The sequence below is a fragment of the Cyanistes caeruleus genome, chromosome 13 (genome assembly GCF_971803275.1).
Source record: "Cyanistes caeruleus chromosome 13, bCyaCae1.hap1.1, whole genome shotgun sequence".
In the NCBI taxonomy this organism is placed as follows: Eukaryota; Metazoa; Chordata; class Aves; order Passeriformes; family Paridae; genus Cyanistes; species Cyanistes caeruleus.
In genome coordinates, this window is record NC_141713.1 from 7,962,909 (window position 1) to 7,984,151 (window position 21,243).

At 45.3% G+C, this 21,243-nt stretch overlaps 1 long non-coding RNA gene across 2 annotated transcripts in view; it reads left to right on the forward strand.

The window, feature by feature from the left end:
* Nucleotides 1–493: 493 nt before the first annotated feature.
* The window catches only part of LOC111934049 (uncharacterized), a 38,069-nt gene continuing 17,319 nt past the window's right edge, over nucleotides 494–21,243 (forward strand). Inside the window, exons 1-2 of one of the 2 annotated variants that reach the window (XR_015275985.1) lie at nucleotides 494–696; nucleotides 11,161–11,184. This is a non-coding gene — a long non-coding RNA (uncharacterized LOC111934049). Of the gene's footprint in view, nucleotides 697–9,305; nucleotides 9,387–11,160; nucleotides 11,185–21,243 lie in introns of those variants that run through there. The other variant, XR_002866986.2, reaches the window with a different exon arrangement.

Below are 21,243 nucleotides of genomic sequence, written 5' to 3' on the forward strand. Positions count from 1 at the left end.
GAGGTAGGAAAAGGGAGAAGCATTCCATTTGTTTCACAGTCTCAGATGCCTGGCTTTGCTCTGGAGGAGGACAAGCTATTTGAATTGAACCTTCCTATTTGCTACCTTTGTGAAGGCTCTGAGGGCTGTAGTAAAAGCTTTTGTGCTGTCATTTTCCATCTGCCACAGATTACAGCTTCACAGCTCATCTGATTGTTACGGATATTGGGACTGGGCTGTGTGAGCTCTTGCCATCTGCCTCAGTGCAAAGTCAGGCGGGTGAGCCCAAACCACCCTCAGTGCCTGTTCAAACTGAGCCACCTGGGTCAGCACCCAAGTGAACAAGGAGCAGTCCTTGATCCTTCCTTCTGCTCTTGCTGTGGTGGCCATAGAGTTTAGTTATTTTGTTTTTATGGTACTTTGAGAAACAATAGAACCTTCTGCCATAGCCAGGCATAGGGGATTACTCAGGGCAGGAATTCCTATTCCTACATTGCTTCCCATGCTGCAGAAAGCCAGCACAGCTAATATGTGTCCCCTTGAACAGCACTGGGTATAGTTCTTGCTATTCTTGCAAATATAAAGGTCCTGGGGATCTGTGCCATTAATCCTATCCCATCTGCTTTCCATCCAGAAGAGGAGAAGGGCTTGCCTGGCACCAGAAGAGGCAGGACAGGATCTGCTGAACATTTAGATGTACTGTGCATCCACCAGTTTGTGCGTATTCCTCCCAAGATGTACTTGTTTGTTTGCAGTTAGAATTTGCTCTAAGATTCTAATCATGTGCTTGGCCAAGATAACCAGGAGCTGGCAGGCTCCACAGAGAAAGGAAAACAACAAGCAGCTGCAGGAGGCTGATGAAGAGCCTTTGTTTAAACTCATGATTTCAGCAGGGGACCATTTGTTTCCTGCTTCTTCGAGGGATACAGAAAAATTGGCATGATCAGTGTGCTGACATGTGTGTTGGTGATGGAGCTGTGTGCTGAGCTCCACAGAATGTTCTGGAGACAAACACAGGCACCTGCCTGCTTGTTCAAAGACAATGCCCTTGGCAGCTACACTTTCATTCCTGGTCACTCTGTGAGCCCTAGGCAGCTGCAGGTCTGTTCCAATTTCAGCTGTTCTGCTGCTGGAAACTATAGAAAGGCCTTGAATAGCATCATATATATATGTATGTATCTCACCATCAAAAGATAAAACTGTGAATTTTGGCTGGGCCAGCCCCTAGCTCACTGCCAAGTGCAGTGAACTCAGAGGTGCTCAGGGTATAATTTGGCTCTGTATTTTAAAAAAGTAAAAGAAAGGTGAAAGATGAGTTGATGGATAGAGAAGGCTGTGAGGGAGGAAGAGGAGCTCAGATCCACAGAGAGGCGCTCGAGCAGCATCATTCCAGCACAGACAGGTCCCTGCCCAGCCGGGCGGAGATGGTTTTGCTGAGCCATAAGGGAGACGAGACTGTTGTTCAATCTTGCTAAATTATCTGCTGTTCTCTGCAAGAAGCCAAATGTCATCTTACTTCTTTGCATACTTGCTTGTGCTGTGAAGGCAGAGGAAATCAGAGGCTGATCTGATCTGATTCTCCCACTCCTGGGGCCAGCAAAAGTTTGGGCTGTTTGGGTAAGCCACGTCTGTGTCTGTTGGAAGGAGTGTGGTCCTCGGAAGAGCTGAAGTGCTGTGTGCTCTGGGATCTGCACTCCTTGTTGCCTGTGTTCCCAGTTTTAACACAACAATCCACATACCCTGTAGTGTCTCACCACATCAACCTGAAGCCATCCTGAGGGGGAAGCTGCAAAGACCTCTGTGTCCTGTCTGGGGGAAATAATGTCCCTGCAAGACACTGTGGGAAATGCAGTGGTGCCTGGGCAGGACAGTCCCTGCAAGTGTTTGCTTGGTTTGCTCTGGAAATAGCAAGGGAAGGTCAAGCTGCCTCCCCTGCTCCACTGATTTGTGTCTAGATATAGGTAGACCATGTACTGCATCCCATTCCTAATTTCTGAAATAGCTCTCATTGTCCAAACTAGTGTCACCTCATTACCTCTAATGCCAGTTCCCTGTACCAGGGAGCCTCATCATCCTCTGAGTCCAGGCTGTCGCTGTTGGATTGTGCTGTTCAGCCAAGCCATGCAGATCAACTCTTTTAATCTTCCATAATGCATTATGCCAGGCATCTCAGTCTGGTTTAATTTGGGGCTTCTGCAAACCCTTCCAGTCTGTCCCTGTTTCTCTTCCAGTTTGATGGTGTCCAGTGTTTCTTGTACTGCTCTGTCTAAGACCTGGTACAATAACCATGTGTGGTTTCACATGGGGAGCCAGGTTCTGCTGGCCTTGATACCAGATTTTGCAAGAGCAGGACAATTGGCTGGGATGAGAAATGAGCCACGTACTCAAGGCCAAGATACAGGATGAGGCTGGCTGAGCTTAGCTGAGGATGCTCAAGAGATAAGAGATTTGCACAACGATGAGGGTGATGCTGTGTTTTGGCTCTTGCCCCGTGGATTTACAGGCACTCCACGCAGCTCAAGACAGACAGTGCTTGTGCTCTGAGGAACTCACACCCTACACAAGCCAAGTGCTGGGCCTGGGGTGTAGAGGAGCAGACTCGTTGTGCCGTAGGGGAGGATTTGTCCTGGCGGGACCAGGTCTTCACGTGGCACACCTCTGTGCAGGGCCATGTGCTGGCTCGGCCCCAGGAAAGTCCATGGTTTAAGAGAAGGGGAAGGAGAATGACTCATGTCACTGCAGGGCTGCAGATCAGACAGGAGGGAAATGTACAGTGTCTGAGTAGTGAATTGGCTGTGCTGCCAAGTTTGAAACACTTCCACTGCCTCAAGCTCGTCAGACTGAACAGCTCGTTTTGTTAGAAGCTTCAGGTCAGCCCGCTCGAGTGAACAGCAGCTCTTCTGCATGTGAAGGGCTGGATTGTCAGAGGGAGACGGAATAAATTTGTGTTGTTGAGAGGGTGTTCACAGGAAAAGGAGATCTGTAGGGGAAAAACAAGTCCTGCACTGAGCAATGAGGAAGATAAACTAATTAGACAAGGAAGAGGAACCTGCTAGGTTGCAATCCTGACCTAACAACCAATTATAGGATAATATAGCACAGTAATACAGGGTAAACACTAAGTGGAGGATGTTTCTGAATTATTCCTTTTTGAAACACAGCAATCATTTACAAACATCCGGCATCCTAATTTTAAACTGCCCATCACTGACGCCAGCACAGCCTCTGGTCAATTGTCACAGTTGTTAAACTACCTGTGCTGTTTGAATTTTCACCCTGCTTCAAATCTGAACAGGTCACGTTCCAGCCTCCAGCTTGCTGGGTCTCTGGGAGATGGAAGAGCCCTTCAGGAAAGGATGTGGGTTTCATGGAGGGACTCAGAAGCCACGTGTGTGTGTAAAGGAGATGTAGGGAGATTAAACAGGCTGCAGTGTCCATGGAGGACCTTAGCAGTGGGTCCAGGTTAGAGGTGAGGGGAAATCTGCACTGGTTGTGGAGGCAGCATAAGTGTGGATTTCTGGGGAGTCATGCAGCATCCTTCAGTGGAAGGATCTCTCCTGGCCAGAGAAATTAACTAGGACAGGGGGCACTCCTGAATTCCTTCTCACTCAGATTCCCTGTGATTCTCAGTTTCTAGAAATGAAATGGACTGGGTTCCTGAAGTGTTTCCCACACATTCTGCATTTGGGTCCCTTCTCTCTTTGAAGGCTATAACATACAGAAGGAAATGAGAAGAGCATTACATCCAATTCCTTGGACAGTGCAGAGGGGCACCAGGAGCACCAGGGATACAAACCAGAACAAATAATTGCGATTGCCCTAAATGGGAGCAGAATGTTCAGTTCCATCACTAGTAGCTTTTGCTCTTTATGGAACTCCCCTGTGACAGAGTCCTGGCAGAAACTGAGGCAGTGATGGTGGATGAGACAGGACTAAACAGATCTGCCAGGCTCTACTTCCCTCCTGGTTCAATAACTTGTATCCTTCGTGCTTCCCAGTGAGCAGGCAGTGCCTATTATGGTTTTGTAATTTTTTCTCCTGGTCCCGTCTCTCTAGAAGTTCATATTTTAGCAATTCATTTTCTTAAAGTTATTTCTGCTAAAAGCATTATCAGAAGGTCCCTTGGCACTGGCAAGTGTTTGCAAAGGCTGGATTGTGTTGATCAGCATTGCAGACAAGCCCCCTTCGAGCAGATTAAATCAGAGTCAGTGCTGCAGAGTGGAGTAACAAGGGGTAAGGCAGCTATGAGTGATAAAAGGAGGAAGCCGTGAGTTATTTGGCTTTGCTATGATCACTTTAATCAGTGGTTTTCAGGAGCAAGTTGTATTTTTCTTCAGTGCACATTACCAGTGTTGTAAATCATCATTCCTCAGGGATCAGAGAGGCTGAAGTTATTTACTTATTGGAACCAGAGTGAACAGATAGAGACTTACACATTTCCTTTACAAAATGAATCTGAATCAGAAGCCTTACTCTGTATATTCTCCACCTTGTGAGGGAAAACCTGAAATCCAGATCTGGATTTTGCACTTGCATCTCGCTATGATCACACTAATCCTAATCTTCCAGACTGGGGAAGAAATTATAAAGCCTAGCTGCCATCTAGGCTACCTGTTCTGCTTTTGTACTTCCATTCAGTCAGCCTTAACAGCAGTTTTTCTTTCTGAACACATTAAGACAGTCTCATTACAGCATAATTATATTGTGGAAAGACATGCATCTTGTTGCCTCATACCAGAGCTTCTGGAGGAAAAATGCTAATGCAGCCTGCAGTTTGATTATCATTGTGGTGACAGTTGTTTTCTCATTTAATTTTGACTTTGCTTTCATTCTCTGGGAACAGAGCAGTGGCTGGAGCCCCTCTCCCTCTTTCAAAGATGCCATGCTGCAGCTAGGAAATATTTAGCAAGGCACTGGGGCAACACAACAGACACATAAAAGGCACGTAATGAAATACAATGAATTGTTGGTGAAAAGATCAGCCAATTAATGTTTTCAGCTGCTGCAGCACAAAACCCCTCATATTCCCTCCCCCAAAGGTAGATCAAGTGCTGTTATGAATTCCTAAAGCCTCTTTAGAGAATTTAAATGCATCCTCCAGCTCTAAGCTGTGGACTCACGTAGCATTCCAGCAATAATATTTTCCCAAGGATGAACTGTTCCTGAGCAGAATGGCCACTGAAGTGCATTTCATATGTAAGGGATTTCAAGTTAGCAGGAGCTTATGGTTCTATAAGTAAGGTTTGTATCATCTGTCAGAAAGCTAAACATTTCCCCAAGAAGTTTGTAAAAAAACCTGTGGTTTTCAGATTTTTAATACAACCCCAGTGTTTTTTCACTTGTCTTTATTATCTAATTACACACACAGGGTGAAAAAGGAAGAAGAACAGTTAGGAAGAAGGTTTCTTTTTTTTTTTTTTTATTTTTCTCAAAGGAGAAATACTGCTGCATTTTGTTTCATTAGTTTAAAAAATGACAATCCTTTTCACTGAAATGGTCTTTTGAGCAAAACTTGTTTCAGTGTTTTCATGCATATCCTCAGTACTGTAGGAAAGAAGAGATGTGTTTGCAAAAGAAAATAATGATTTTGGGTGCCTTTTCCTCACATACTCAACTAGTTTCCTCAAATGGACTGTTTTCACTGTCCCCAAAGGCCTCCTTCAAATCAAATCAAATCAAATCAAATCAAATCAAATCAAATCAAATCACAATGTCTTGAGATTTTCAGATGAATCCTAGGTATCTCTCTAGAAAATGCACTGAAGATTTGGCTGTCATGCATGTGAAGAAACAATTAAATTTCCCACTGCCCCTTAAAACTGCGCTGTGCTGCAGCTGCAAGGGCCATGGGGAAAATTCAATGTACACCTGAGTTTGTGACACAAACTGCCCCAGGCCAGGTTCACTCCTTGTGTGGCTTCCTTGAATGAGCTGACTTCAGTGGATTTACACCATAGAAAAAACAAAAATAAAAAAATTCCTGTTTAGATCAACAGGAGGGAACTTGAGTTAACTGCAGCCATGCTGAGGATTTGTAGGTGAGCAGAAGGCAGGTGCCTCCATGTGTCCCCCAGGCATTGCATCAGGGCTGCATTTGCAGAGCCATTGGGCTTCACAGCTTCAGAAGAAGGGTGTGACAGTCTGCCATGGCTCTCTGCAGCCCCAGCCCCTTTGCTGGAGCACCACAGCAGCTCTGAGATGCAGCAGCACAGCCATCACTCTGTGTGTCTCCACATCAGAGCTCTCTGAGCCCAGCCCTGCGTTTGCTGCAGCCCCTCGGGCAGAGCCCAGGGCCAGAAAAGCTGAATGGGGCTGAAATTGTGACCACCCCTGCAGTCACTGAGCCCACAGCCCTCCCTGCTACACCCTGGTGACAAGTGGCTCCTGTGAATGAGACAGTGCAGCCAGTGCCCAGGCAGGGGCAGGAACCTGGAAGTGGCCTCCCACTGGCAGCACATTGCTGAGATGGTATGGGGGGTTTGAACTAAATCTTCTGGAAATTCAGGGGCTTCTGGGAAGGATGCTGATGAGGCCAGGGAGCTGCAGGGTGTCTCTTTTTCAGGAGCAAATGTGTTTTATGCAATCATTTTAGACACCCCTCTTGGCTTCAGTGCCCTCCCCCAACAGTGAGGCTGATTATTTGTGCTAATGTCCTCATCTCTGGTGAACAATATTGCTGCTATATTTAATATGAGAGAGGGTTATTACAGTATTATCTAGAATAAGCCATAACCATTATAGGTTGCTCTGTGTCTCAAAGCTAGTTTTAATTAAAACTGCCAATAACTTTTGAGGTGTTTGACTTGTGGAATTGAGACAGAAGAAGAAGATGCTCAGGTGGTTTCATTTGGTTGTGAATGAATTATTAGAAGGGTGGAATCAGGTTCAATGGCAGCTGAGCTCTGCACTTTCTGTGTTGTCTGTGAGAGTCCATTTGAGTCTGACTGGCCTTCCCAACACTTGTATATATTTGGGAGCAGGTTATCATTTCCCACAGGCCCATGGATGGAGATGCTATCCTTCCTCACACCACTCAACTTGATTTTATTATGAGATAGACCATGAAGTGGGACTCCATGCTGCCTGGGATGCCATTTGAACAAACTCCCTGCTAGCCAGAAATAAAGAACTGGGTCCTCAGAAGTTGCTTGGTTTGAAGTAAATTCAGAGATTTTTCCAGCTCCCTCCCAAGCTTCAGCAAGTCTGGACATCACATCTGCTCTATCAGCATGTGCAATGCGAGGTCATGTCTCCCTTTACCTGCAGCAAGTGGAAAAGCGCCTCACAAGTGCGCTATTAAAAGACTGAAATGAACATGCAATTAGAGATCAGAGAAGCCTTCTGCAGGAAAGTGCTAATTACTCCAATCAGAGATTCCTGTGTCTCTCTTTACCTGTGCACATCAGAGTTCAAGCTTTTGATAGTCACAGCAGACTCAGAAAATCCATTTATATCCACACCTGATGGCTGGTGTAAGTGACATAATCGATCTGCTTTGCTTAGACCTTTGCCCATGTCCTGCACAACATCAATATGCAAACACAGCAGAGGTGAGCTCAGGGCTGAATTCAGGCAATTGCAGCTGGATACATTCTGTGGTTTGGAACAATTCTCCCTTTTACCATGAGCCTCCTTCACCACCCTCTCACTCTGTGTGCCTGGTAAGTTACAGGGCACATTCCTAGGAGGGAAAAGGAAAAGGATCTGGGATTTCATAAACTTTAATGCAATTTTGTGAGGAGGGGACCACTTCAACCCTAGCATAAAAAAGAAATAATGGAGAATTAAATAACATTTTCCTCCCACTTCCTCTGCCTGTGGTTTTTCTCCTTAATATCACATGGTATGTGACAAGTTTTCTTCCCTGATGGAAGTCACTGGGCAATTTCCCCACCTCATGTACTGATGGGTGCCCTTCCATGTACTAATACTGTAACCACTACCTCCAGGAGAAAAACATCTCAGGTTTACCCTTACAGGAGTTTTACACTAGGATTTACAGCCTGTCCCTTTCCTTGGAGTTCAGAGACACTACTCCACCTTTACACGGTTTGAATAATCTGGAATTCTACCAAGTCATCCATCTCATTGTTGGAATAATATCATTAGAGGCCTCTGTAAGAAACTGTATGAACTTTGTCTTTATTTTGATATAATTTAATCAGTACACATTGAGTCAGAATTAGCACCGTAATATGAGGGAAAAGACAGCATATTTGTTTGGGAAAATGCAGGCAGGCAATGATGGTAGGTGTGAGTGATATTCTTTCGTAGCTGTGCCATGAAACCATTTTTCTGAGCCTGAAACTTCAGTCTTGATTTCCTTAATAGCCAATTCTTTCATTTTGTTCTCCTTGTTCAGCCTTAAAAGTTATTTACAAGGTACTTCTAAAAGCCTGTGATTTAGGCTTCTCTAATGCTTCGTTTGTTTTTGTCTCATCAAATTGCCTGCTGACCTGCAAGTAGTGGCCAAATCAGACTGAAATTAAAAAGGTGGTGGAATATGCCCCAGTCTCTCCTCAATCAATACCAGCCTAAATTACTGCAAACCTGGAGCCACGGTGCATGTAATACATCATTTTGTAACCCCATAAATTGCTTTTAGCCAGTCTCTTCTGATTTCTCTGTAATGGCCTTTCAGCTGAGATCAAGTGTAGCATCAGTTCTGCATCAGCTGTGCACCCTGCCCGGGGACTGCCTCACACAGGTACTGGGATGAGCTCAGCCAAATTGTGAGAACTCCTTGATGGTCATTTGGAAGCTGCTCTGAGATGCCTCCCCTCTGTGAATTGTGTTCAGAGAGCCCATACCTGCCTGCCATGGACTGTGAAGTCCTGCCCAGAGCTGCATTCTTACTTATCTCATCCTTTTTCCAAGAAAGTGAGGAAGGGAGGTGGAGAGATGATACTGGAATTTGTTATTTAATTCCTGGATTACATAGCCCCACAGCACTGGCCCTTGCCATGATTTCTTCTGACTAAATGGAGCAGTTTCAAACCCCACTGGGGGCCTCCAAAAGCCATGGCCCTGCAGAACTCTTGCCATGGGCTCAGCAGCCACAGCTGGGACACCCTGGGCAGCACGTGTCCTGCACGTGGATCATCCCTTTGCTTGCACAGAGCCATGTGTGATGGGAAGAGCAGGTGTCCAGCCTCCCCTCCTCCTGAGAGAGCCCTGCAGCTTCTGCTGAGATGGAAGATCCTCACCATCTGCCAGTGCTGCTGGCCTGGCCACAGCACTCTCTTCCCAGCAGGATTGTGCCTGTGTCACGATTCCCACTGCAAGAGAGGCCCTGCCCTGCCTGCAGACCACCTCTGCCGCTGAGAGCGTGATGGGCTCTGAGACTGCAGCTTGATCCCTTCCACTGGCCCTTCCCAGGGGGGCTGTGTCCACAGAGTCATCTTTAGGTAACTTTAGAGAGAGATGAGTTAAGCCCAGCCCAAGCAGGACCACCACTGTGTCTCCTCAAACAGGACTCTTGCTTTTGATGCCTTTCCCCATCCTCGGCCCCTTTTGTGTGGTTGCTCACACAACGATGCCAGTTTCAGGGGAGGAGACACCTCATTTCCCATGAGCAGAGAGACATCTGCTCTGGCTGCACCCACCCATGCCCCCTCCCTGGGACACCCACAAGCTCCCACTCACTTTGATCAGGATCAGGCCTAGAGGGATTGTTTTGTCTGACCAAAATGTGGAGACAGTTAACTAACACTCTATATGGATTTTAGAGTTATACCCTAAAACAGTACAGGATTTGAAAAATACAAAAGCTAAAATCCTAAGGCATTGACTTCTGGGGTGACCCGCTGGGGACTTGCAGGCTTCTTGTTCCAGCAAATACAGTATAAGGAAATAGGACAGATTTCACAGAGCTCCACTGAAAAAATATTTTTACAAGAAAATTATGAGAACTTTAAGAAGAGAAGTTTTAATTTTTGGCAAAGAAAAGATGTGTCTGTGTGTGTCTGCTGAACTGCTGAATGTGCTTGGCACTGAGAACAGCTCCTCTTCTCTTGGCTCTTCTGTTCCATTTCCCTGGTGATTGTCTTAAAGAGTTGTTAGGAACTCTTGGAAGAACTAAGGAAGAAGCAGTAATTAAAGTACAGCCTTGGTCTGTTTTGGTGTAATGTGCAAGTGAAGTGATTTCCTGGGCTAGGAGAGGTTCTATGAACTGAATTACTCATAAGATGCTTGAAATTTGTTGACTTGATCTGTGCAACTTTCAACACTCTGAAATGTCAGTGTAGGCTGCAAAGAGCTCAAAACACTTTCAGATGTTTAGAGATGGTCAGAGATCAGCTTTCCCTATCAGAAGTATCAAACATCCCCTCCTTCTACCAACACACAATCTTTTTACAAACATCTTAATAGGAAAAACATGACAGCTATTGGAGGGCAGAAATGTAAATGCCCTATTTCAAGCTGGCATTTTAAAATGAAATGAAAATTTCCATTTTGGTTTGTTTTCAGCTTTCCCAGGAGGAAGGCCATCATTTTCCCACTGGAATAGCAGCTTTCCTTTCAAATTCTTTACTTTGGAAGAAAACTAATTTTTCTCCTGGGACAGCAGTTACAGAGTCACTCTCAAGGAAAACAAAACACTTCTGAGACTCTGGGAGAAAATGCCACATTCCCCTCTGTGTTCCAGCTCCCCCTCTGCTGCATAAGCTGTTGTACATCAAGAAAGGCACAAAGAGCAGTGTGTGTTGGGGCAAGGCTCATGCAAGCAGTGGCAGAGCAAGACACGAGCAACTGGCCTTTATTTTTCTAGGAACTTAAAACCACATGCAACCCAAATCAAGTCAGGCTGGGATTTCCCAGCTCTGGCTGCTGAGGAGGAGAGCAGTGTAAACACTTAGAAGCTGCTGTGAGGTTTGCTGTACTTCTGCTGCCTTTCATCAGGAGCTGATGGAGGCTTCAAGGTGACACAGAGAGGCCATTCCTGTGGCCTTTTTCTCTTGATGGACTTCAAGTGGATTTAGAGCTGCCCAGAAGTCACTGCACTTTACAAACAACACAGTCCTGGATGCAGGGATGTTGCTGGTGGCTTCAGGGGAAGGGTGCTACTTGTCACTGTTATTCACTGCAGGGAGTCTAAAAGCTCCTCAGATCTTCTGTAACTGAATAAAATGCACTTCCAACTAAAAAATGGATTAATTTTCCTTTCTCTCTGAATTTCAGGAGCAGCATTTAAGGTGCTATAAGGTGGGTAAGTCTAATGCTTTTTTACGTATCTTTATTTGAGGCTGGAGTATTTAAAACTTTGTTAATAAGAGTAAAGAGGCCTCTTAATTAATAGAGCTTCTAATAGCCACAGTGGCATACAGAGCAAAATTTGACAAGAGAAATGACTTCTGCAGAAACATTATAATGAACTTGTGTGCAGATCACAGTACTGATAGGCATAATGTACTGCATCTGGTTTCAATTTGCAGGTTTGACCTTTCACCAAAAATGAATTTTAATAGGCAATTGACTTAAATAATTTGTATGTGCTCAAATCAATACTGGGATGTGATGGTTAAGTGGTTAAAATAATTGAGGTGTGTGAAAGGGGTTTTTAAAGGGTTTCAGATTCCGATCAGAAGGCCGGTGTTGGTGGAGGTCGGAGCTCAGGTCTGTGCTGTGCCATCGCTAACGCGCCGTGTGCGGCCGTGGCTTCAGCAAAACTGCTTTGGTACCTCCTGGAGCCCCACACTGCTCCCTCCTCCTGCTCTTGCTCCAGGGGTCACGGAGCTGAGCAGGATGCTGTGCTCCCTGCATTGCCATGGGAGGCAGAATCCAGGTGCACATCCACGCTGAGCACGCATCCCACCCCGCTGCCCCGAGCTGGCCACACGCCGGGGTGTCGGGGCTCCTGTGTGGTCTGAGTGAGCTCATCTTCTGCATGTGCAAAGAAAAAACATGTTTTGCAGAGAATCGTTTCTGCAATGGTCCACAAGAAGGTTCCCTTCGACTGTAGAGCACAGCTGTTACTCTGAATTTCATTCATGATGGGTGGATTAGAGCAGGGGATGTCACACTGTACCCAGCAGCCAGTGCTCTCAGGTGTGTAGTGCTGGGGATCTGCTCTTGCTTCTGAAGCCAAGGCAAAGAATTTAATGCTCTGTACTAAAAACAGGCAGAAAAGTGAAAGACAGGACAGCACACCATAGTCTGAGGCTTCATTCTCACAGGTTGTGGCTGCAAACCCACCCTGCTGGCCACTGCCCTGGGTGACAACACCAAGCCCTGCCCTTCCTGCCACCCCAAACCTGGCTGGGAGCTTTTTGCACAGGACAATTGTGCCAGTGATTTATGAGACAAAGAGTCCAGGGGTACTTTATTTTTCCACTGCTGGAGAGCAGAGCAAGACTCTTTGTGTGCTTTGTTTCTGATTTGGCACCTAACACTTTTACACTTCTGCATAGAAAATGTTTTCTTTATTCATAAAGAAAAAAAAATAAATCTGAAAATACAAAAACTTTTCCATTTGTGCCATCCCTTTCCTCTAGGTTGACCTCTTTTCTGTCCCCTGTGAAGGAACACAAATGTTTTGTACAAAACTCACACATTCCTCACAGGGCAATCCAGGATAGTGGGGTAAAAGCTTTCAGGTGGGGAAGATGAGTTTTTTTGGTGCACTGAATCCAGACCATCTGACAAATCATTAAGGGCCGTGAGTATAAAAGATTCTTCTCCAGCTCAGGACAGGGTGGTTTGGAGGATGAGGTGCCTTTGGAAAGGAAGAGCATGGTTGTGGGAAATGGAACTTCTTGGGAGCCTGGATGGCAAGCTGAGGGGGTGTCTGCTCTGGTTTCTCTTGGGTTGGAAACGCTGCTTTTGTCTGAGGCTCAGTCTCTTGTTGAGGGGTAGGGAGGGCTTGTATTCAGGCAAAGCAAGTGAGAAAGCTAAACCTCCTTTTGTGTGGTGAGCTTCTCTGGTCTTCAGGCAGCAAGTTGAGGTAGAGAGGGTAGTGCAAGCTGTTTTCAGTAGAGCTGCTTCACTTGATGCTGGAGGAGTCAAATGTCGATCTGAGTTTGAAGTGACTCCCCAGCAGAGATTTTTCTGGTGTAAAGTGCAGTGCTGGCTCTGGTGGGTGGCAAATATGTTCTGTATCCTGGCACAGTTTCCCTTCTGTTATACATTTATATGTGGAAGAGTGGCAGAGCTGGTTAATGGGCTTGACTTGGCTTGAGGGATAGAAGGGCAAGGGCTGTGGGCTCTAGCTTTTGCATTTACAACAAACTTTACCTTTTTGTGTTTTACCTGTCTGGTTCTTTTTGGCAACAATGAAATGCAACATATGCATGCATGTTTCAGCTTATAAAAAGTAGCAAACCCCAAAATTTAGGGGCTTTACTGTGTGATAATGCTGCCTGGTACCTCAAGTCAGGTGAGCATCCTTGCAATGCATCTTGTCTGTCTGGTGGGGACAGCCCAGGGACAGCAAGGTGCTGCTGGGCACCACAGGCTCTGTGGTACATGATGCTGATGTGTCCTGGGGCAGCAGAGAAATCCCACATCTCCAGGGAAGAGCTGAGCGTGCTGGGGTGGGTGATCCATGCCAGGAGGCATCTCGCTCCCAGCACACCAGCCTCAGTCAAGCAGAGTTTTGCTGCAAATGCTGAAGCTAAATTTAAGAGTTCATTTACAAGGAGTTGCCTCTTTTTTTAGCCCAGATCAGTTCCTCAGTCTGCTTTTGCTGTGCAGCTGCACGTACAGCTGTAGCTGGGTGATGGAGGGAGCAGCACAGGGCTGTGTATTGGCTGTGCTCAGCTCATGTGAGGGCACTGAGCTCTCCTTGCATTCGAAATTGAAGGGTCTCTGAGCCTGGTCTGATGCTGGTTTGCTGCTACAGTTCTCATGTGGCCCTGGGGGTCTTCTGCTGTCCCTGTAGCTGGCACCAGTGTCTGCTCACCCCAAACTGGGCAGGGCTCAGTCCCACCTGGGAAACCAGTAAGTGCAAGGTGACTCAGTGATGGAATAAGAAACTTGGCTGGACATGCAGCAAGCTGGGGCTGAGCATTATCTGACCCTAAATGAGATTTCTCTCCTCTTTCATCTGCTTTTGATCTCAGAGCTGAACTCTCATAAGTAGACTGAATAGTGACAGCAACATTACGTATTTTAGCACATGCTCCATACTTAAGAGACCCTTCATCAAAAGGGATGGGCAGGAGCTGGATGGCAGTGAGGAGAGATGTGTTTTGCACATGCATTTCTATTAAAAAAAAGAGAGTTGGAGATTCTGCAAAACAGAAAACCTTTTTAGCTATATTTGCTCTCACAATGGAACAGCTGCCAGCTCAAATATTTTGGTGGTGCTTCTGTAAGTAAGGTTCACAGGTATGACTGATACAGCAATCTATCATTGTGCCAAGTGGCTGCTCCACTCTGCAACTGCAATTTGATCCCTATGCAGAATAACTTCTTTAATATATAGGGGAATAATCATAGATTGCTTTCCCAGGATATCCCTTCTCTGGGAAGATAAAGAAACTAAATCTTCCCATCAAACGACATTTCTGCCTAATTAATGCATGTGCAGACCCTTTGGTGGAGCTGTCATTTCCAGGCGTGACAAAGATGAACCCAGCAGTGGATGGCAGATGGGTCTGACACGGACAGAAAAGGAGCAGGGGGAGAATTTTTCCCTTTTCTCTCTGAGTAAGTGGACATCCTCAGCAGTGCATCTGTCATAATGCTGCCCAGATAATCTATCTTCTGCAGCCTGAAATCTGATAGGATTTGAGACTGACAGTCTGGAAAATAGAAAGTGCCTTGGCACCGAGCAGGCTGGCAGGGAAATCTCTTCCTGGGGGTGGGATTGACAGCGTGGCAAAACCAATTACCCCGGACCCTGGTCTCGGCTCGCTGGGGCTGTGCCTGTGCAGACAGCACTCCAGACTGTGGTGGCTCTGCTGGTGCTCAGGTGAGCAGTTGCCATATACTGAGGGTTGCAGCTTCCAGGGGTTTCGTGGTCCCAAATTGCTCCATGGAACTCGGCCTTAAAAACTGCTTTTTGCAGCTATGCATTATGTACTCCAACTGTGCTCCAGTGTTAAAGCAATGCCTGGAGGAACAGTGCCTTCTGGAAACATCAGTTCACCCCTATATCTTCTGGAAAGTTCATTGCTGCCTTGACAAAATTCAGTTTTTATTTAAAATGATTAATGTCTATGAATTTAATCAAGGCGTGTTCACACAGCGGTGGCTTTGCTATAATAGCTCGATTTTAAACAGCTTGTGTCCTGATGCGTGAGGTGTGTTATATTATTTGACAGCAGTGACATTTATATTTGTAATTACTAAATGGTGACAATCCATTGGAAAGCCTGCCCCACTTGAGGGAAGGAAATGGATGGAAATGCAGGGCACTGAAAAGCACAAAGTGTCTCAATACATCAGTGCATCCCAAGATTAAAAAAGGCATGGATGACATTCTCCTACCAACAAAAGCACATATGTGTTCCCAAATAAATTGCTGAGTTTTAATTATTTCTCTTGTATTCTTGAAATATTCTCTTCCTGCTTATTGCCTGGCACTGTTACTTTATTTCATAGCACAGGAGCATCTTGAAAAGCAGAAGATGTCATGCCCAGGAGTCATGGGCCTCTTGGGGTTTGATTACAGAATGCTGAAATATTGGGCAAGTCAAGCTGGAGCAGAGAACCCAAATCTGATATAAATCTTGATAAATTGGTCAGGGAAAAATGTTTGGAGCTGCTGTTTGTGAAGTGCTGAGAGATAGGATAAACTTATCAGCTGGTAGATGCTATTTTGAAAGTGGCTTTAGACTATTAACACTTTGCAGATAGGATCCCTCTCCCTGCAAGAGGGAACTCAGGGTTTATCACAGCACTTGGGAGTGGGTGAGCAGTGAAAGGAGATATCCTCGGGCCTGCAGGTAATTAATGGTACTTATCTCCTAGTTAAGAAGCGCTGTATCTGGATTTTGCAGGTGTAGTAAGAACAAGGAGCCATAAATGAAATTTGTCACTTAGATGGTTTATGTGACCTGCTGGGGAGCCTGGTTACACCGGGCTGTGCTTGTCCTTGACATGAATATCTCATCTGCTTGGTCTGTGAAAACTTTTCCTGCTCACTCTGGGGTTCTGTCCTGGCTACACTGCCATGCATGGGGGAAAATGGACTCTGTTCCTACAGAACATGTAAATAACCTCCTGCAGAATTGTTCCTCTGGCAGATCCAACACTTCCCCCTGTCCAGCCAGCCCTCCAGCACCTCCCAGCTGGGGCCTGAGCGTTTCCAGGAGTTCTGATCGATTAATTAACATAAGCTGGGAAGGTTGGTGCCCTGATGGGTGTACACCCATCTTCAGGGTGTCTAAGATCTTAGTAGCTTTGGTTTTGTTTTGTTTTGTTTCTGTTTTTTGCTTTGCAAAACTCCAGCTGCTGAAGAGGTCTAGCTGTAAATAACAACCTTGTGACTTCCTCAAGTTCATGTTGCACCTGGAATTTTTCTGATAGTCATAACAGATATTTTTTTTTCCTTGTGCATTGGATTTATCCTTTGCAGGTGCTAATTTATACTGATTGCAGCTCATCAGTCTTGCATCTTATCTGCCACGGGTTTCTTATGCTTTCTGATTTCCTGAAGGAAATGTGTATTGACAGCTCTCAATGAATCCCACAGCACAAGGAGGTGCATATGGTGCCAAATCCTTTCAGAGTGCTGAGTCCCAGATACTCTCTGACAATGCCTAATGGTTTTAGACTCAAGCAAAGCTTTCATTATATTAATCCAACAATAGCAAAGTAGCACAAGACTTATGATAGTCCTTTTTTGGCTAAAATAAAAACTCTATAAAAATAAGTGACCTATCATATTATCATAGGCTCTTCAGTAGGTGGCAAAAATTGTCCTTCAGATAAGACTGAAGTACTTCCTCAAGTGGTTTTTCTAGATTTTTAATCAAAATTTCCTTTTGGGAATGATCTATAAACTCTATCAGTACTTATGTAAAAAGATGTTCATAATTCAAAATGAAGAAATGAAATATTTAGTCAAGATTAATCCTGAAAACATCACTGCTTTAGCTGCATAGTCATTCATCTTCTGACACGGACATATTTGCTTGGCTACAAACTTTTCCTTTGAAAAAATCTACTTCCATTGCAGCTTAAAATATTAAAGTGGGGAGAAAGGACAAGTTTTGGAAAGGAACAATATGGGAATAGAAGCTGATGGCATTTAAACTGAAGGTGAAATGCCATATGTCTAGCACGGGAGCAAGAGTAATTAAAGCTGCTGTGTTTTGAAGGTGGTCCCTGACCATATGTACCTACTCAGTGCAGCTCTACAGGTTGCTGTCCGAGGTACCACTGCCAGAGGCAGCAGGACAGAGTAGTTGTGTTGTTTTTCTCAGCCTGGGGAAGATGCTCCAATGGTCTTTTTCATCCTGAGATAGGTTAAAAGTTGTAAGAACTACCTGAAGGGCATCTTTGCAGCAAAGAAATTATTGATGTCTTCAGGGTACCCTTTGGTGCCTGGTGGGTCCTTCTACCCCAGGGGCACTAAAGCCCTGTGTTCCTGTGCAATTTTGGGACTGCAGAGCTCCCACAGATCCCATCCCACCTCCAGGGCATCTCATGTGCCCAGCTCTGAAAGATGGAATTGAATCTCCAGCATCTTGAGGCTGGGAGGTTTTTTGCTTATTTGTTTATAGCTTTTCCTGAACTAAAGCTTGATTGCTGTTGTGGCAACCTTGAACTTTTGCAGTTTCTCATCTTCCAGCTAAAATGATTCTGTCTGGCAGGAGTCTGGTGAGGCTCTGAGCTGTTTATGAATGCACAGCTTGTACCAATAAGGGAAATTAATAATTCCTCAAAACCATGCAACAGTTTAGTCAGCTGTTCATTTTCTTGTTGGCTTTTTAAATTTGAAACTCTCTTAAAAGGCACTGTGGAAATTTTACCCTGCCTGTTTTGGGGGGACTGGTGCACAGACTGAGCTTGAGTGTTGAGTGGGGTGGGTGGCAGGCAGGGATCACTGCTCCTTCAAGTGCAAGGTCCAGTGAAACCTGCTGGGAAATAGGTGTGGAGTAGGAAGTTTTCACTGAGCAACTTCATGTGAAATCAAAATCCACCCTTGCTCTCAGGCAGGTGGAGCCACACAGATCTTCCAGAACTTGCTGAGTTCCCATCTTGGGACAATCAACTCAAAACAGGGCTTCAAATGAGTACTGGGGCAAGGGGCTAATGTGGAACACTGGCACACTGAGCTCAGGCAACTGTGCAATAAGTCTCTAGCCCAGAAGATGTGCTAAATATCCATCACAGATCCCTACAGACCTGAGGACTAAAGTACAGCATGTTTTGCAGGCAATGCAAGCTCCAGCACTATCTGCTCTGTCTCCTGGGGTCAGATGTGGCAACTGCTTGGTACACAGCCCTGCCCTTTTACAAATAATTTGGGAGTGAGCTGAGGAAGCTGCCTAAATCCTGAAGATGTCTTAAACACCTTTCTGAGCTAGGGGATGGACCACGGCTTTGGAGAAAGAAAAGCCATTCTCCTGTCCTCTTGTAACAACCTGAGTAACAACCACAGAAGCTCTGAATTATCCCTGTGGGGGACACTGCTGGAGGCAAAGCCCAGCTGAGACCTCCCCACCCTTGCTTTGCGTAGTTTTATACCCACTTTTGAGGGCAAAACAGTTGTACAGAACACAAAAGCAAGTGAGCTCTCAGGTGCTGTGTTTAGCTCTGATTTATCCTTGGAAAAGAGCATCCTGATGTCAGTCCCACAAGGGAAGCAGCTGAAGCCAGTTGCTGTATTTACAGCTTGTGGTGCTCTTCAGCCTGACCTCTGCTCCGTGGCAAAACCCTTTCATGATGCAGGATGGTGCTGGAGTGGAGATAAATTAAAGGTCTGAGAGTTTTATTAGACTAAGTATGAATGATAAAATTGCACTGGCATCCCTGCAGTGGTATAATTTAACACAAGATTCAATTAGTTTTATCCTGCCCCTAAATTTTTAATTTTTCAGTATATTAAGCTCGCTTCCCCCCATCCCTCTTCTGAAAAACTTGCAAATGCTTCATGGAAATATTCAGTGATGAGGAGACTGAAAAACATGAAGAGCTTTGGGGATGCTCTGGGGCTGTTGGTATCCACACAGATTGCTTTGTGGGGTCAGGGAAGAAGGGAAGCAGCTGAGAGTTCAGCTCAGTGTCTTGGCTCAGTGAAGGATCTCAGTCCTGTTCAGAGAACTTGCAAGCAAGTAGGATCCTTTTAGTAAGGGATGCTTATTTCTTCCTTTCCTATGGGAAAGCTTTTCCAGCAATGCCCTCATCTAACACTTAGACATTTAACTAGCCAATGGATTTGTACTGGAAATTAAATGTAAAAATTCCCCTTGTGCCTGTACTGCTTTTTGTCCTGCACATTTTTGCTGGAGTCAAGGGTCACTCCAGCTCTTGGTGTAAAAATAGGCAGGGTCTGATGCTGGTAATCTCCCTGATCTGTACAAAGAATGCAATTGTACCACTAGACTTTCATTTGCAAACTGAAATGAGTTATTTTTAATCTTCTTTTGTGAGATTAACCAAACATGTATGGTTCTTTGTACCTGTTACAGTCTGAATGACATCTTTCCTAAATTGGGATTCCTGAGCCAGAGCAATAACACTGATCTTCAGCTTCTCTTGAGCAGACCTTCTGTAATAATTGCAGAAGCTCATTAGCCTCTCTTGTGGCCCAGTCCCGCCATCAGCTTGTTCTATCAACAAATACACAAAGGCTGTCATCTTCCCAAGGCATCTATTACACCCAAATAGAAACTATTTTTTCCTGTGGGTTATTTTTTTCCTACTCTTGTTTCAACACTTTCCCTGAAATGAATACCTGGTTGTTTCAGGATCAATTTGGGTACGTGGGAGATGGGCAGCCATCAGTGCTGTGTGTCTGAGAAGCATCTCAGGGTGAAGGATATCAGGCCAGATTTGTCAGTATTGCTCAGCAATCCTGGCTCCTGGACAGCAAAGCAGAGCAGCAGTGTTAGGGGCAGTGTCTCTGCCTGGTAAGGGATGGAAGCCCTGCATGGGGATGCTGGAAAGATGCCTCTGTGGAGATGCTTTTCCCTTCCTGTGGGGGCATTTCTGCAGACCCTGCAGGTGGCTGGAGGGAAGACTGGTATGGGCTTTCCAACCTTTTCCCCACCTGGTTTAGGAAATGGTGGAAGCAGGAATTTGGATGCGTGAAGGTGACAGGATGAGAGGAAACGGCCTCAGGCTGTGCTGGGGAGTTTTATAGAATAGATGACAGGAAAAATTCTGTCACTGAAATGGTGGTCAGGCAGCGGAACAGGCTGCCCAGGGAAGTGGTGGAATCACCATTCCTGGAAGAGTTCAAAAGTCAAGTGAATGTGTCACTTGAGGAATGCGGTTTAGAGGTGAACACGGTGGTGCTGTGTCAATGGCTGCAGACAAAGATCTTCGAGATCTTTTCCAACCTTAGTGGATTCTGTGATTTTAAAGTGGCTTTACCTCAGGTCTCTCATCTTTTTGAGCAACGAAATCAAGTGTTTGCCTCTCAGGAAGGCTTTAGAGGAGATATTGCTGTGAGCCCAGGGGGCTGTGTGGCACTCCTTGGGTTTTCATGGTCCAGTCTGCCCTGATGCACTTCAAGCTGTTCCAATTTTAAGCTATTTAAATAATAATTATAGCAATTCTCCTGCAGAGTCACTTGCAAAGCAAGTATGTTGTACAGTTACTCTTAGACAGCAGTGGGAACTGAGTGATGCTTAAGGTCAGGTGGCCTCAAGTACCCCAAACTGGCCACTTGTAGCAAGGTACAGTAGATTTTTCTTCTTCTTGCACTGGATGAAGTAACACACAAAGTATTGTCTCTAATCATCAGGTCACTTCCTGTGAAAGAGTGATCAAACCCTTAATTTATCTTCAATTGATTAGATAGTACTGACATGTTGAGAAGACGCTTATAAAGACTACTTCAACCTTAATAAATTCCAGAGAAAAAAAGACAGTTCTTAATTTTCCAGTTGGCTACATAGAATTTGCTAAAGCCACGTTCTGTGAAAATTGGCTCACCCTAGAGAGCTTCAGGTCTATCACATCATGCCTTAACAAAGGGCCTCAGTAAAGCAGCACATGAGTATCAAAGACTTGAATGACTGAGTGTGGTGGGTGGTTTAAAATTACATATTAAAGGAATTGTTATTGCCCTTGTGAGTGGTACAGCTTTTGGTCAGCTCAGAAAGGAGATCCTGACATCAGGAGGAGGAAATACAAATTGATTTA